General features: G+C 46.7%; 1 protein-coding gene across 19 annotated transcripts in view; it reads right to left on the reverse strand.

Moving 5' to 3' along the window:
• The window catches only part of TBL1X (transducin beta like 1 X-linked), a 225,265-nt gene that overhangs the window by 86,228 nt on the left and 121,991 nt on the right, over positions 1-17,046 (reverse strand). For 2 of the 19 annotated variants that reach the window (XM_073799401.1, XM_073799403.1), the window contains exon 1: positions 2,353-2,453. The exons of the other annotated variants lie outside the window; for them this stretch is intronic. The gene's annotated coding sequence lies outside the window, so the exon portion shown is untranslated. Of the gene's footprint in view, positions 1-2,352; positions 2,454-17,046 lie in introns of those variants that run through there. 19 annotated transcript variants of the gene reach the window in all.

Below are 17,046 nucleotides of genomic sequence, written 5' to 3' on the forward strand. Positions count from 1 at the left end.
CCTATTTCCTATAAAAAACAAATATAAAGGAAAACTAGAATTTAAGTGAATTTCCTAGTTTAAGCTTAGCCTGATTTCCTTTGAGCTGTTCAAATTTCTCTCAGGCCTTAAGATCGCTTTCATGAATTAAAGAAAATATGTTAAACGCGTAAGTATATAGGTACTTGTGTAAACTAAGAAGCTCTGGGGATGGTATTTCTGACAACAAATTAAACCGAACAAAGTGTTACCCTAAAATGGTACTTGGAAGATGTCATTGTTAACAGAGGGAACCAGTGCTGTGTCAGATTTCCGGTTGTGTGAAGAGAAATCTTCACAAGTCACACACAGCCCTAACTGCACAGAAAAGCACTTTGCAAAAAAATGCTGAAAATGCCCTTCCGTTCTAAGGATGACATTTACATGGTTTTACAGAAATATCACAGATTAAAAATAGAAGACAGTGCCTTTTAGTAGGGCACAAACCTTGTTCCCAAAAAAGTATATGAGAAAAGTATGTGAATTTTGAGAAATCTTTCTCAGTTTGGATCCTCCATTATACAGAGATTTACTTCTTTTTCAGTGGGAAGAGACAGTCCCTTACAAGGACAGGGAGGCGAACTCTGGCACTGGGAACAGAAAAGCACATGCACCTGAAGTGGGTGAGTTTCGAACTTGGTTGGGGTTTTACCCCTGCATCTCCGACCGAAGGAAGTCTCCCCAAGGACTGATGCTTAACTGTGAAACGGTGACACAAATGAGGTTCAGAACGGTGTGATACATTAGGGAGACGGCTTGATGACCCACCAAGACCGCTGGAAAAGCCCCCGTACGCGAGCAGAGCATTCAACAGGTGTAACTGTGCTCATCTGACTTGCTGTCATGTTAACCTGGTCGATTCGAGGTTGGCAGACCTGTTCTTAAAGGGTCAGGCAGTAAACAGTTTTCACTCCATGGGCCATATAGAGTTACAACCACGCAATTCCACCACTGTAGTGAGCAACAAAGACAATACAGACGTCAATGGGTACAGCTGTGCTCCGAGGAAACATTCATTACGTGCAATAAAGTTAATAGAACTTTCATGCATCACGACTTGTCGCTCTTCTTGGTTTGATTTCTTGGACCACTTAAAACTGTAAAAACCATCCTTAGCTTGTTGACTGTACAAAAGTAGGTAATGGGTTAAATTTGGCCCACAGGCTCTAGTTTGCTAACTCTTGTGTGAGATAAGATGAAGCACGGTTAGATTCCATTGCTGTCATACCTTACCAAGATTACTTAAAAATGAACCTCCAGGAAAACAGGATGGTTTCTCAAAACATTCAGCATACAATTATCAGATGATCCAGCAATTCCATTTCTAGGTATAAAACCAAAAGAACTGAAAGAAGGAACTTGGACAGATGTTTGCAGCCCAATGTTCTTAGTAACACTATTCACGATCGCCAAAAGATGGAAACAACCCAGATATCCACCGATGGACGAATGGATAAACAAAATGTCGTCTATACGTACAGCGGAATATTATTTAGCTTACAAAAAAAATGAAATTCTGACACATGCTATAATGCGGATGAACCTTGAAGACATTATGCTAAGTTAAATAAGTGAGACACAAAAGGACAAGTAACCCAGGGTCCCCCTTACATGAAGTACCTAGAGTAGTCAGAAATGGAGACAGAAAGCTGGGGGGGGGGGCGGGGAATGGAGAGGAGAGGAGAGTTACTACTGAGAGTTTTAATTTGGGAAGATGAAAAAGTTCTGGAGGTGGATGGTGAATGCACTTAAAGCCACCGAACAGTACACTGTGTACTTAAAAGGGGTTAAAACACGGTAGATTTTATGTTACATAGGTTTTACCATAATAAAAAAGATCTCAAAGAAAATGAACCTTCAATGCAAATGTATTTCTTCCAAAGACCCTGCTGTTGGCTACAGACAAACTTAGATCGAAATGTCTATAACAATTTACTCTGAAGCAAGTCAAGAATAAATGTCTGCTTTCTTTCCATAACCCAGAGTCAAACTCTCCAACTGTGAAAAGAAGTTGTCCTCAGTGATCTTCAAACTCACAGGTGACATTCTGAGATACTTCCCAGGGAAGCAGAGGCACTCCCTAGAAACAGTCGCAGGATCTTGGTAGTTTCTGGAATATCTGAATGTCAGTCAAACCCAGAAAGCCTTAAGCAGCCTCTGTCCTTGGAGAATTTAGCTTCCCAGCGGCAGAATGACATGTTTTGGTTAATTAAATTTGTATTGATCTTCGTGGCTGGGAAATGGGATCAATGTTATTGCTAAATCAAGGCTAATCGTAAAAGTCATTCAAAAAAATGAACACATTTTGCCGTTATATGATGATCAGGACCGTACCTGTGATTGGAGCAGAAACTCCAGAAGCCCAAGAAAAGTAGCAGGTATTCAGATCTACTTAATCTAGAGGCTGAATCACTTCTTCCCACCTAAGACGAAAGCTGCAAGGTGAGGGAAAAAAGGGAAATTTAAGCGTAATTCTTAGTGGACGCCGTTTCCCTCATTAGAAAGAAAAGAGTTAAGAAGAGTAAGATGATATTGATGCACCTTCTGTCAAGAGGTCTCCTGACGGCAGGTTCACTAGATTCTGATCTCCTACAAGCTTACTTTGTAAACCTCTATGAAAATACAAGGGATTATCGCATGACTTTGGAAACCTTTTAGCCACCGTAAGTTTCCAGAAGGAATCTTTTTTTTTTCCTGGCTGTGCCTCTTGGCTTGCAGGATCTTAGTTTCCCCACCAGGGACTGAACCTGGGGCCCCAGCAGTGAGAGCAGAGTCCAAGTCACTGGACTGCCACGGAAGTCTCCAAAGGCATCTTTCTGACCCTTGCCTTGCTTTCTGTTTGACTGCAAATCGAGCCCCTCTGGACAGGACTGCACTGCCATCCATGTTCCCCGTGAACTCACCCAGCCCCTGGCTTCAAACCCCAAATACATGTCTCAGGGTCCTGGCCTTCCCAGCTGCACACGCATCTCTGGACCAGCCTGCCTAATGGATCCACTGCGAGGTCCCACCAGCATCTCGCACACGGCATGTCCACAGCGGAACCCTTCACCCACCCGCCACCCACACCAACTTGTCTCTCCTCCAGCCCGCCGTGCGAATAAATAACACCTGCCTCCTACTCAGGGTCACGTGCCAGACCCACACTCCTCCAGCTAGGCCGTCTGCGTGTCTACTGGCGCTCCCCGCTGAAGAGTGTCCCAAGTCTGTGCTTTCCTTCCCAGGTCCGCTGAGCTATGCTAGTGGAAAATGAGACTGGGACTTCCCTGGTGACGCAGCGGATAAGACTCTGTGCTCCCAATGCAGGGGGCCCAGGTTTGATCCCTGGTTAGGGAACTAGATCCCATATGCATGCCACAACTAAGGAGCCCACCTGCTGCAACAAAGGAGCCAGGGAACCGCAACTAAGACCCAGCGGAAGGAAGGAAGGAAGGAAGGGTGGAGGGAGGGAGGGAGGGGGAGGGAGGGAGGGAGGATGGGAGGAAGGAAGGGAGGAAGGAAGCAAGGAAGGGAGGGAGGAAGGGAGGGAGGAAGGAAGGGAGGAAGGAAGGAAGGGAGGAAGGAAGGGAGGGAGGGAGGGAGGGAGGAAGGGGGGAAGGGAGGGAGGCAGGCAGGGAGGGGGGAAGGGAGGGAGGAAGGAAGGAAGGAAGGGGGAGGGAGGGAGGAAGGAGGGAGGGCAGGAAGGAAGGAAGGGAGGGAGGGAGGGGGAGGGAGGGCAGGAAGGAAGGAAGGGAGGGAGGGAGGGGGGAGGGAGGAAGGAAGGAAGGAAGGGGGAGGGAGGGGGAGGGGGAGGGAGGGAGGAAGGAGGGCAGGAAGGAAGGGAGGGAGGGAGGAAGGAAGGAAGGGGGGAGGGAGGGAGGGAGGGAGGGAGGAGGGAGGGCAGGAAGGAAGGAAGGGAGGGAGGGGGAGAGGGGAGGAAGGAGGGAGGGCAGGAAGGAAGGAAGGAAGGGGGAGGGAGGGGGGAGGGAGGAGGGAAGGAGGGAGGGCAGGAAGGAAGGAAGGAAGGAAGGAAGGGGGAGGGAGGGGGAGGGAGGAAGGAAGGAGGGCAGGAAGGAAGGGAGGGAGGGAGGGGAGGAGGGAGGGAGGAGGGAGGGAGGGAGGAAGGAAGGGAGAAAGGAAGGAAGGAAGGGAGGGAGGAAGGAAGGAAGGAGGAAGAAAGGGGGAAGGAAGGGGGAGGGAGGGGGGAAGGGGGGAGGGAGGGGAGGGAGGAAGGGGGAGGGAGGGGGAGGGAGAGAGGAAGGGGGAAGGAGGGGGAGGGGGGAGGGGGGCTGCCTTATGCCTGGAACCCACCTGGAGCCACTTCAATCCCTCCCCCACCAGCAGCCACCAGTTAGTGCAGAGGGAAGCCGCTGGAGGGTTCCCAGTCCAAACACATCACCATTACCATCACATCCTGTAAGGAACTGTCTGGGGGTCCCCTGCACACAGCTCTCACCTCATCTCCTGGTCAGTCGCTTGCCTCCATCATGCTGGCCTGGCCTCCTTTACGTCCCTCGAGTTTCTAGAGCTCCGTCCCGCTGCCTGCCCTTTGCATGTGCTGTTCCCTCCTTCTGGAACTCTTTTCTCCGGGCTCTTCCCAGCTACATCCTTGAGACTTCAACTCATCAGTCTCCATTTCTTAACTCCAGTGTGGAAGCGCTTCCACCCCAAGCCCCTTGGCCACATCTCCCTGCTCATTCTTCACCGCGTGTGCTACTCTCAAGGCATCTCGCTGACCAGTTCCCGTTTACTACCTGTCTTCAAGCAGCAGGCAAGCCCCAGCAGGGCACGGCCTCTGCATCCACATGGCTGAGCTCAGAGTGTGTCCAGCTCACGCGCCATCCGCAAAGCTAAGCTTTGTGCCAGACGCCACGGAGATGCTTAATAAGCAGCCTAGGACACGGAAGAGCATACGAACTGAAGTTCAGATACAACACGATGTACTTAACACCCAAACTCCAGTGAAGATGGCATTTTCCTCCTTGACGACTCACGTGCCGTTTTCAGGTCTTACAGGGCTTTTATACCAAGCATTAACGACAACCACAGAGTGTGTGCGCGTAAGCCGTGTGGAATCACATCCCTCTAAATTCATACGGTTATGAGTAGATGCTGGTGCACCCCCGTGTCACCTACATACAAGAGTTTAATACCAGCAGTACATAAGACTGACAACCAGGCTAGTCCGACACATACATAATTACTAGGCTTCACTCTTTGCTGGAAGGTCTAACAGTTAAAAGATAAAGGGCAAAAGGTTCCCGTAAAGGAGTCTGCCGCTCCCAGTGGCTGAGCCTGCTGTCTGCTGTCGCCAGCCAGGCACAAACTTACGTGTGCACAGCTCAGGAAAGTGACACCAGGAGGCCCAGGGAACTGACACACGCTTACCTGTGCCTGCTACTTCCTCTACAGAAGCAACTCAGGGCGGGATGCCCGAGACGCAGGGATGGACGTGCACAGCTGGAAAGCAGCGCTCAGAACCGCCCCCCCGCCCTTCTTCCCCCACCTCCGGATACACCTGCTCCCAAAGCCAGTCCAAGTTTGCTCAGCTGTCCCTGCGGCTGCAATGACACCCTTCACTGAGATATTTCACATGAAGTATGAGTGCACACGGAGCCTTGCTTCTGGTTTTTTGCTAAAATGAAGTTGATGCTCTATGGACAGGGTGAGTGGGAATCATTTTAACAGACGCTGTGAAATTAGGTGTGGGAAAGACAACCACGATGACTGGAAGGCAAGGTGGAAACGTAGGAAGATGCAGAAGTTGAGATTTCCGTGCAGGTGTCCTTGAGTTTTCACTAGAAACTGGAAACCACATGAAATACACTACGGGTGTGGATGGTGTCAGAGCAAAGGGCAGAACTTCCTGGCTGTGAACCTTCCTCAGAGCAAAGGTACTGGCAGACGACTCGATATGCACGTGCTTTAGGTTAAAACAACAACAACAAAAGTAAGGTGCGTTTGCATCTTTTTTTTAATGATTCCCAGCTTAACTGACTTTTCCAATTAACATGACAATGCTCAGGTCAGATGAGGGGGGAGGTTTCCAAGGTCCTTTCTTACTGAACTGCCTACTTCATCCATGTGAGAAACATCCATGTCTAACGTGCACAGATCAAGAAGTCACTTGTGCTTCCAAGTGCCAGGAAGTTCTGATCGTACCAGTTATTATCGTTCTGATCGTACCAGTTCTTATGCCAGGAAGTTCTGATCGTTACTCACCCTTCTTGGAGTCCTGAGAAGGCCCAAAGTTAAATGGCTACAACTTTATAATACCAAATTCATGCAGTAAATCACTATATCACAATATTCCAGACACCCCCAATACTCTGAAGCCCCTTCACCAGACACAAGGGTCTAAATGCTGAATATATAACACAAATAAGAGTATTTTCACTACAACTAGCTTCTTAATATTAGAAAAGGATACACAATGGAATTTGAAGTAAATTCATACTGAAATGAGTAAATCCTGTACTGTGTTGAATATATTAGCTTATACAAATTCATTTATGAAAATTTTATTTAAATGCAGCTACCTGTGAAGTGAGCTATGTATCCATGAAATATGATAAATTAGAAAACAAATCATCATGCTGATCCTCTACATCTAATCCCTCCTCCTCCCCCACCTCTGTCTTTACTGACTTAATGCTCTCTGGGGGACATGAGTGTAAGTCAAAAGCCTTCTGGAGCCCAAGACCAACGGTTTGCCGGTTGCCTCCTTGGGCTCCCATGGTACGCCGTATGCACTGCCGTGAAAGAACCGAAGATCCTTGTATCCGTTTGCATTTATCTATCTATTCTGGTGGGTCTCAACTGGGGTGATGCTACCCCTGCCCCGGGGGGAATATCTGGCAATAGGTGGAGACATTTTGGTTGCTATAACGGCTGGGGGGAGAGCTACTGGAATCTACTGGGTAGAAACCAGGGATGCTGTTCAACATTCCGCAATACAGAGGACAGCTCCCACTACCAAAAAGATCCAGTTCCAAATGTCAACAGCGCCAAGCTTCAGAAACCCATCTCCTTATGTACCTGGGGGATTCATCTGTTCTTCCTGCAACCACTTTTCATGTGCTATACAAGCTGAACCTTTTTTTCCCCTTGCTCCTATGCTGTCTATAAGACACCTTCATTCTATGTAAGAACTCAATCTTGCTGTCTTTCCCGCATTCAAAGACTCTTCACATTGTAATGGGCAACTAGCATGTCCTCAAAGATTGGCAATCCACACAGCTTTGACACTTCTCTCTTCTAAAGCTACTGTCTCACAGGCCTTCCTGGTGGCGTAGTAGTTAAGAATCTGCCTGCCAATGCAGGGGACACAGGATCAAGCCCTGGTCCAGGAAGATCCCACATGCTGCGTACCAACTAAGCCCGCGCGTCACAACTACTGAGCCCGCATGCCACAACTAATGAAGCCCGCGTGCCTAGAGTCCGTGCTTTGCAACAAGAGAAACACTGCAACGAGAAGCCCACGCACGGCAACGAAGAGTAGCCCCCGCTCACCGCAACCAGAGAAAGCCCGTGCGCAGCAATGAAGACACAGCCGTTGTGAAGACACAACGCAGCCAAAAATAAATGAAATAAAATAAATAAAATAAATTTATTAAAAAAATAAAGCTACTACCTCACAAAAATAACTCTCATGCCAACTCCTTTGCTCTCCACAGGTTAACTCCCACTGGGAAACGAATACATTCTCCCAAAAGTTAACAGACTAAAAACACTGTAGATATGCCACTCAATTTTATGAATTATGGGTCAGATAATACCACTATCAATGCACCATATTTACTACAAAAATTTAGATCATCAGCTTCATCAAGAGGGAAAAAAGCAAAAGGCAAAAACCCAAGGATGGTCTGAATCTTCCAGATCGCAATGAAGCTAACCTTCCACTCCACCCAGAAGGCACTTTGTATGTAGTCCTGCACTGTTGTGACCAGAGAGCCCGTGTCTACCATCGGGGCAGGGTTCGTGGAGGGATGGAGGGGGAGGTGAGAAAGGAAGACGACATGATCAGACGTGCATCAGCGGGCTAAGAATTTACACGGCATCTACCTAAAATGCAGTAGAGCAACCTCTTTAACACATTTCATCAGAACGTGCGCCACGAGAAGCTGTACTCGCCACACACCACACATCTAGTCGCTTCAGCCCCAAACAAGCTGGTCAAGCAAAACAAACATGATGTCCTGGAGCCGGCTCTGCTGCCTCCCCCATCGCATTATTCCTACCGGATTTTAATGGCTCCATCAGTCAAAACGGTGTCACACAGAGGAAGTCCCCATTTAAGCACTCATAAATGGGGCTGCTCCCACGTGCACATTAGGGGGAGAGAAGTCCGCCATAAATGTAAGGAAGTAATTCATCACACACTGGGACCTCACACAGCTGCGTGTATCCGCATTTATCTCCTTAATTTCTACACGGCATAAACCTCCGTTTAACAGTGTGATTCTCACCGAATGAAAATTCACGGTGGCAGGTCAAGAGGTGCATTTAGAACTGATACACTGGGTAAGAAATAAATATAATGATTTATAAAGCTCCCTGGAAAGCAAAATACTATGAAAGGCCTAGTAATACATAAAAGCGTTCATTTGCATAAATTTTAACAGCACCACCACTGTAAGAAAATATAGTCTGAGTTTTCTTTATTGGGTCAGAGTATGTTATTAAAACAAAATCAGGGGCCTCTTATTAATCACCTCAATTCTTCTCTAAATCACTATCCGCTCCACTCAACCTGCAAGACAATAAACTTCTCAGGAGCTGAAAAGAGATCATGCCCAGGGAAAATCACTAGGTTTGCTCATTTCTACACAAACCCCAGGAGCGGTCAATTTTTCCTTACACTCTTTCTAGCTGGCAACACTAAAGAGTGTTGTGTCGTCTTTTTTTTCAACCCGGTACTATTATATAGAGGGAGGTGGTGTTTTATGTATTTGTTGAAAACAAAAAAGAACTTAAATGAACTTTAATTTTCTACTCACATGACTGAAAATTATAAACAAATAATTCAAATACACCATATTAACATTTAAAGATATTCGATCAATACTCAACGTTTCTACTGTATTCCTCTTCTGTGGGTGCGGGTGTATGACTGTTAGTATCTGCTCTTTGCTAAATAACGCCCGTATTTAAACATTATAAAGTGCAACGTAACTGCAAATATCAAAGTGATTTCACACGCACTTGTTTTTGGTACCACAACACCCGGTGTGCCATACCTGACCCATGTTTTTATCCACTAGAATGTAAGCTTTTTGTCTGGTTTGTTCACAGCTATATTCCCTGCATCTAGAAGAGTTCCTGACACACGTGGTAGGTGCTCAGTAAACACTTACTGGTTAGGTGACTGTGTTCGTCTGAGAGATGGAGTGAATGCAAATGACCAAAGAGCATAAAAGTTCATCAGGAACCTTGTGTGCAAACATTACGCGACATGCTATGTGGTGCCAACATCCCTTCCTGTACAGGAAGGCTGCGTTACGAACAACACACACCCGTGTAAAAAGGTAACTCCCAACAGCGCATTAGATGCCCTCCAACCTACGCTGAGAAAGGCAACAGAGTCGCTCCCTTCCATCTTCATTACTCCATGTAATCCTTGTAACACGGGGCAGATCATATTCCCACTTCGTGCACAAAGAAAGAGGTCTCTAGTCACCTGGTTAAAACTCAGAGTAAGTGGTGGCCAGGAGACAGGAAGTACTCACAGTTGAGTTTCAAAAGATGGGCCAGGGATGCGCTTTGCAGGAGCCCTTGCTGTACCATATATGACCCTTGTCCCACAGTCTAGAATTTTGCATCTAACGTGTTGTTGTCTTAGTAACGCCACCTTCCCACTAAAGTGAGGACAGGGTCGGCTAGACTGCCATTATCGGCTCCCCCTCACCCTTTGAGAACAGGACACCTGGATTTTGTGTGGGCACATGGCCACACCCCTTCCAAAAGGAGAAGCTTTCCACGCAACCCACTTCTGGCCAATGGCTATGAGCAGAAGTCAGAAATGAAACCTCTTGTCTGTGCTCTTAAAGGCAATGAAGTCCCCCTCCTCACTCCTACTCAAGGACTGGGACAGGGATGTGATGTGAGGGCAGGAGCTGGAGCAGCCATCCCAGACACGAGGTAAGACAGAACATTGGGGCCCCCATTGTGAGGTAGTGCTTTAGGGAACCAGAGTTCCGTCACCCCCAAAGCTATATAAAGTCACATCCCAGGCTACCAGCTGACTTGAACGACTCCCCTCTTCACTTCCAACGTACTAGAAAGGTTAAAAGCTGCTAACTGATCTCATATAACACAGAGAGATTCATCATAGGGGAAGAGGGAGTAAAGAAATAAAACTATAGCGACTAGTGACTTCCCTGGTAGTCCAGCGGTTAAGACTCTGTGCTCCCAATGCTGGGGACGCGGGTTTGATCCCTGGTCAGGGAACTAGATCCCGCACACCATCACTGAAGATCCCTCACGCGGCAACTAAGAGCCGGTGCAGACCAATAAATATTAAACAAAAAAAATATTTTAAAACTATTGGGACTAATGATTTCCTGGTCAGAAACCTAAGTCTTCACAGTGTGTCTTGGAACCAATTTTAATTGTCTGGAACCCTGAGGTCTTTTACCACATGAACAACGCTTGAAAAACACCCCTTTCATCAGAGGAGGCATCTGGTGGAGGCAGCCCTGGGCTTAATTCCTGGCTCTGAACCCTTACTCATTTCCACAGTCATGGTCAAATTATTCAACCTGTCTGAGACCCTGTATCTTAAGTGTACAGTGGGAATAACCATCTACATCTCATGGGGATGCCGAGGTATAAGAAAGACAGTGAAGACCGAGGACCTGGCTACCTTCCAAGTCAGTCTGAGCACCTGCAGCAGCTAAAGTCCCTTGATTGTGGTCTGCAGGATGGAAGGGTCTGGGGACCCTCTAGGCCACGCAATCCCTCTTAAATTGGTTCACGTGCAAATTTTAAAATTATGTGCCCGAGACATTTTTCGGTGGAGAGAACATGGATTCCGTTTGTCCACAGCTGGAACTGGCACTGTGCAGGTATGTGCACCCACGTGCCCTGGGAAACTCAGCTCAAACTGAACGTCTTTGACCTTGAGCCACAATTTGGAAAGGAACCTGGGAGTGGGTCCTGCTGTCCCCTCCGTTCCTCATTTCTGTGTGTACTGCATAATGTAGAACCAAGAAAACGCCTAGCGCGTCTAGGAGTAACACCCTGAAAGGAAACAGAACCTTGGGTCCTGAGAAGGTACTCCTTATTACAGAAATACGACCACTTCTCCATGCGTTACACCTCATCTGTTGAAATTTGGCGGGAAATGACTCATGGCTAGACTTACCTATTCAACATGATTTTGAGCAAAAACACACAAACACCACTGAGAAGCCAAATCCATTAAGCTATAAAACGACAAACACTGCACTCCAAAATCACCAGACGGACTTCCCTGGTGGCACAGTGGTTAAGAATACGCCTGCCAATGCAGGGGACACAGGTTCAATCCCTGGTCTGGGAAGATCCCACATGCCTCGGAGCAACTAAGCCCCTGGGCCACAACTACAGAGCCTGCGCTCTAGAGCCCGTGAGCCACAACTACTGAAGCCCGCGTGCCACAAGTACTGAGCCCACGTGCCTAGAGCCCAAGCTCCGCAACAAGAGAAGCCACTGCAATGAGAAGCCCGCACACCGCAACAAAGAGTAGCCCCCGCTCGCCGCAAGTAAAGCCCGCGTGCAGCAACCAAGACCCAACGCAGCCAAAAATAAAAAATGAATTTAAAAAATTCATCAGCGTTTCTCTTTAACTATCATATATGTGTGTGTGTGTGTGTGTGTGTGTGTGTGTGTGTGTGTGTATATATATATATATATTTTTTTTTTTTTTTTTGCCACACCGTGAGGCATGTGGGGTTTTAGTTCCCCGACCAGGGATCAAACTCACGCCCCCTGCTGTGGAAGCACAGAGTCTCAACCACTGGACCGTCAGGTAAGTCCTTCTATCATTAGTTTCTGAATCATCATTTTCCTCCCCTTTCATTAGTTTCATTTCCAAGTTTGGAAAGCATTCTTTAGAGAATAAAAAAAAATAGAAATACTGAAACACTCGAAAAGGAGGAACTGAAATAGAATATTTGTAAAGCTTTCTGTGTGATGTTATAAAACAGTGAAAGGAGAGAGTAGTAACAGCCAATGACTTCAGAGCAATAAAAAAAAAAAGAAATTCCCTCCTTGTCCCCAGTGTATTATGAACCAGCTCAATGATTCAAAGACAGCGCAGAGCTCGTCACATAATAGATATTCAATTAATTCACTGGCACAACAAAACATATGTCACACGTACACACTCACTCACACATATACACACATCCTTGAGAAACAAACGTTGGCCAATGACAAGTAGAAAGAAGTTAGCGAGCTTGCCAATTTATAATTATATATATTTTAAAATCCTTTACTAGCTAACATAAGAATCTATGCTCTTCCTACAGATGTCATTCTATAAGGATACTGTCTTTTGATAAACACGCTAGGAAATACAAGATGAGCTGTATCCACATACCACAGTGACATTCAAACGCATCAACTCTCATTAACAAGCCGTCCTAACTCTCACACATACACGACAGCTTTCAGGAAAGGGGTCAAAGAGTTAAGGACAGAGGTGTACATGTAGGTATAATCTTAGTAACAAATTCATTTGCTAAGCTGCCTTCTTGCTTTCTGGACTTAACTCTTGTTTACTATGCAGCCCTGATAGGCAGATACCCACTTTGGCTAAGGTCAGGAGACTAACATCGTGGCAAACATCAGAAGTGGCCCATGTAGCTGACACTTGGACACCGCATTCACATGAAACCCAGAAAGTGTAACGTTCGAAAGAGAACCTGAGAAATGCCTGTAAAGCGGCTTATGTCCAAGTCACAGACAAAGAAATGCAAATGACTGGCAAACAAGATAAAATAGTCCACCTCCTTTTTTTTTAAATCAAAGAAATGCAAAACAAAACAAAACAAAAAAGGGCCTGCATCCTCGGCTCCGTTGACCACAATCTCAGGAGCTGCCGGAGAGGCTGGCACCCCTCCCCCATCCCCGGGCAACGCTCTGCAACGGGCCCTACCCTTCAGGAAAGCAATTTGGTAATCAGCCTCAAGAGCCCCACAGCTTTATTCTCAGCAATCTACCCTAAAGCAAAAACGGGAAGCAATCTATATCTCCAACATGTGTTAAATCAATTACAGTACAGGCACTTGACGGCAGAGATGCATGAAAATATTTTCAATAAATGTCAGCGACGATCAAACACTTGCTCTGTAAGGTTAAGTGGAAGAGCTGTACTACAAAGCCGAACAGACATTATGATACACGCACATGAATACAGACATTTGGAAGAAAATATACCAAAACGCTGACGGCGAACTGCTATGGGTGGGTTGAGAAGTGTTTTTTTTTTCTTTCCGGACTTCATTGCCTTTTTTCAAATTGCTCATTACAGGCAGCACATTATTTTTTAACATCAGAAAAGAGTTATGAAAACCCTGGCCAGCAAGGAATAATGACTAATTCCTCATCTGGTGAATATGAATAAGATAAATAAGACAGCTATTTACCTATTCACTTCTTTTCTAAGAAGTGAAGTCAATTATGAAGTCAATTATGGTTTCCCTTACACAGTGCAGCGCGCTAGGGAAGTGCTTTTGTCCTTGACGTACACACTCAGCCACCACCTGAGTCACCTTTTTGAAGTTTTATGATGCCAAAGTCTATAAACACAACATTAAATATTTACGGTTGATATCTGCTGTTTCTAAAAATACACAGAGGAGAAGGTCTCTTAACGAGGCCTCCACTTGACCTTCTCAAGGCAGTCTATTCTGCGGACGTGCACGTCCACGGGCCCTGGAGCTCACTGGGCTGGGGCCTCCTTCCTTCCCAGCAAGCCCAGGGCCTTTCCACCCCAGCTGGGTACCTGGGTGCTTCATAACCCGTGGTGTCTTTGGGTCCCAAACCTGCTTATGCCAGTGGGGCTTCATATTGCATTTATGAAAAGTAATTAAATATTATATAAACGAATGAGCTAGGAATACCATCTTTTTTTCCTAATGAAACTACTTCGGATGCTTTGTTACAGACAGATCATCAAACAAAAATGTATCACGGGGCCTCCCTGGTGGCCCAGTGGTTAAGAATCCGCCTGCCAATGCAGGGGACACGGTTTCGAACCCTGGTCCCGGAAAATCCCACATGCCGCGGAGCAACTAAGCCCGTGAGCCACAACCACTGAGCCTGCGCTCTAGAGCCAGCGAGGCACAACTACTGAGCCCACGAGCCACAACTACTGAAGACCGCGCACCACAACTACTTAAGTCCGCGTGCCTAGAGCCCGTGCTCCACAAGGGAAGCCACCGCAGTGAGAAGCCCGCGCACCTCAATGAAGAGTAGCCCCTGCTCGCTGCAACTAGAGAAAGCCCGCGCGCAGCAACTAAGACTCAACACAGCCAAAAATAAATTAATTTAAAAGAAATGTATGATGGAAATGCTGGCAGGGTGGACAACACTGAAGAGATCTAGGAAAAGGCAGCGAATCCGCAGATGGATCCTGCACTGAGTCGGTTTCACAAACGTCCTTCACGTCCCACTGCACTTGAACGAAATCAATACGGCAAACTATAGAGGGTGCACCAAGGGTACAGTTTATAAGGAAAGGTGACCCCAAACTAGAATTACTGGATCCCCATTCCAAGAAAAGGCTCTATGACCTTCTGTCTAGCGATGGGTGAATAAACCTGTGTTTACACAGTTTAACTTGAAATCTCCAGGAGGTGAAGCCTCACTGGCTCCCCCTACATCACCGGGGATGGGCTTTGAGAGAATGGTGTACGGAAAGAAAGGGAAAAGCAGTAAACTCGATGGTGAAGAAAGCCGGCCCACGCAGCCTTAAGCAGAGGTCAGGCTGAGCTCATCAGAGATGAGTCATGTTGAGAGCCCACTCCCTTGATGTGACACGATCAGAGCGTGCTCGACCTCTGCAGTCTTCGTTCCCCAAACTCATAACCCCAGTCTGACCACGTGAAACACCTCAGCCAAATCCGAAGTGAAGGACATTCTACCAAACTCATGGCCAGTACCCCTCACAACAGTAAGAGCCACAAAAGACAAGGGAAGTCTGAGACACCGTCACAGCCCAAAGGAAAGATGGACACAGGACAACTGAATTCAATGCGGTGTCCTGGATGGGATCCTGGGACTGAAAAAGGAGATTAATGGAAGAAAGGGTAAATCCAGAAAACGTCTCAAATACAGTTGATAAAGTTTTTAAAAACCACATATACGTGTTTCATTTCTTATGATTCCCTGATTTACCCAATGCTTTCTGACGAACTTGCCTGGAGAGGCGCAACTGTGATTGAAGGAAACTAGCGCAGAAGCAGTGGTACCTGCCATCTACACAGTGGCTCACTTCCCCGTGTAGAAAACCGGCACACATAAATAGATTCACAAACCAACCCCATCTGGGTCAACATCTGTTACTGGGGCAAAACCATCCATAATTCTTTCATAGTTATGAGTCTGCCTTGCTGCAAACCTTCAACACATCACCAATCATTAGCCTTGGCAACCCTGGAGGAAACACACACACACAATCCTATCAAGTTGCATTTCCACCGTTCAAAATGCCATCTTCTTTAACCTTTGTTTTATCAATATTTTCAGCTTTTCTCCCCTTCGGAACTTTCGGCTATCTGCCTTAGCTGGACTTGAAAAGCAGGGAAGGTGAGAGTCCGTCAGGGAAAAATTAAAGCAAGAAGAGGGATACTGGCCAAGCCCTGGGTCTCAGGGGTGAGGGCCACTAGCTGTAAAGGTGGAAACACTGACATCCCCGAACTCATGCCAAAGCGACCGGCAACATCTAGGACGAGCTAAAGGCTTCCAATGCAGCACCGCACGTGAATGAACCACCTGGGGGCTTCTGACCATGCAGGCGCTAACAGAGCGGACCTGGCTTGGGGCCAATGCTGCCTTGGGGGCCAACCCCTGAGGGTCCACCTCGTGCCAGCTCCAGTTCCTGACTCAGGAAAGCCACTCCTCTCTCTGCACTGCAGCTGCCTTTTAGAAAACAGAAGCGCTACAAGAGAATCTCCAAGCTTGGGATCCTGTGAAATGTCCGTTAAGTCCATCCGAGTATCCAGACTTCACAAGATGAAATTACTACCCACCAGGTTCATTTCTTTGTATCTGATATGCCTCAAATTACTGTTAAAAGATCGTTTGCCCTTACACTCTACCTCTGCGCCTCTACAGTGCAAACTCCAGGGCCTCGCTGAGGCCTGGCACACACAGGTGTTCCATCAGTACCTGCTGAATGAATGAACGATTTTAGTGCTATGACAGCAAAGTCAAATAAAGATGTTATCATCTTTGAAATCATGAGTAAGAGCTCGGAAAAAATTCTCATTCATTTTTTCCCCATTAACTTTGCATAGAAGATGATATAGAAGGGTAATTCAATTATTTCCTATTTTGAAAAGGCAGGGTCAACATTTCGTTCACGTCTCGGGGCAGAAGGTGCATGTAGAGGGGCAGCAGTGATTCTCACAGTAACTGGAAGATTGAAGTGAATTTACAGAGGAGAGGGGAGCTGATGGGGCACATCCACGAGGGGCTCAATAGATGTTTTCATTTCATGGGAGGAAAACTACTTTTTTACATCCAAGAACACAGTTAAGAGCACGAAATGGGTACATAATATTTATTTAACTATGTAGTAAAGTGAGAGCCTTCACTTGTACATTTTAATGTCTCCAAGGGTGAGGGAATGGACCTGGTTAAAGAATCTTCCCAACATTTTCTGAAAGTTGACTATGTACTCAAATGAGTAATTCTCTAACCAAGACGCCAATTTATGGGTGTAAAAAATGAGAGGGCTGTGGGTGGTAGGCAGCCTCTTATATGGTGCCCAAGGAGCCCCACTCCCTGGTACCTGAACCCTGAAACAGCCCCGACCCACACTGGCCAGGGTTGCTC

Source organism: Tursiops truncatus, chromosome X (genome assembly GCF_011762595.2).
Source record: "Tursiops truncatus isolate mTurTru1 chromosome X, mTurTru1.mat.Y, whole genome shotgun sequence".
Taxonomy (NCBI): domain Eukaryota; kingdom Metazoa; phylum Chordata; class Mammalia; order Artiodactyla; family Delphinidae; genus Tursiops; species Tursiops truncatus.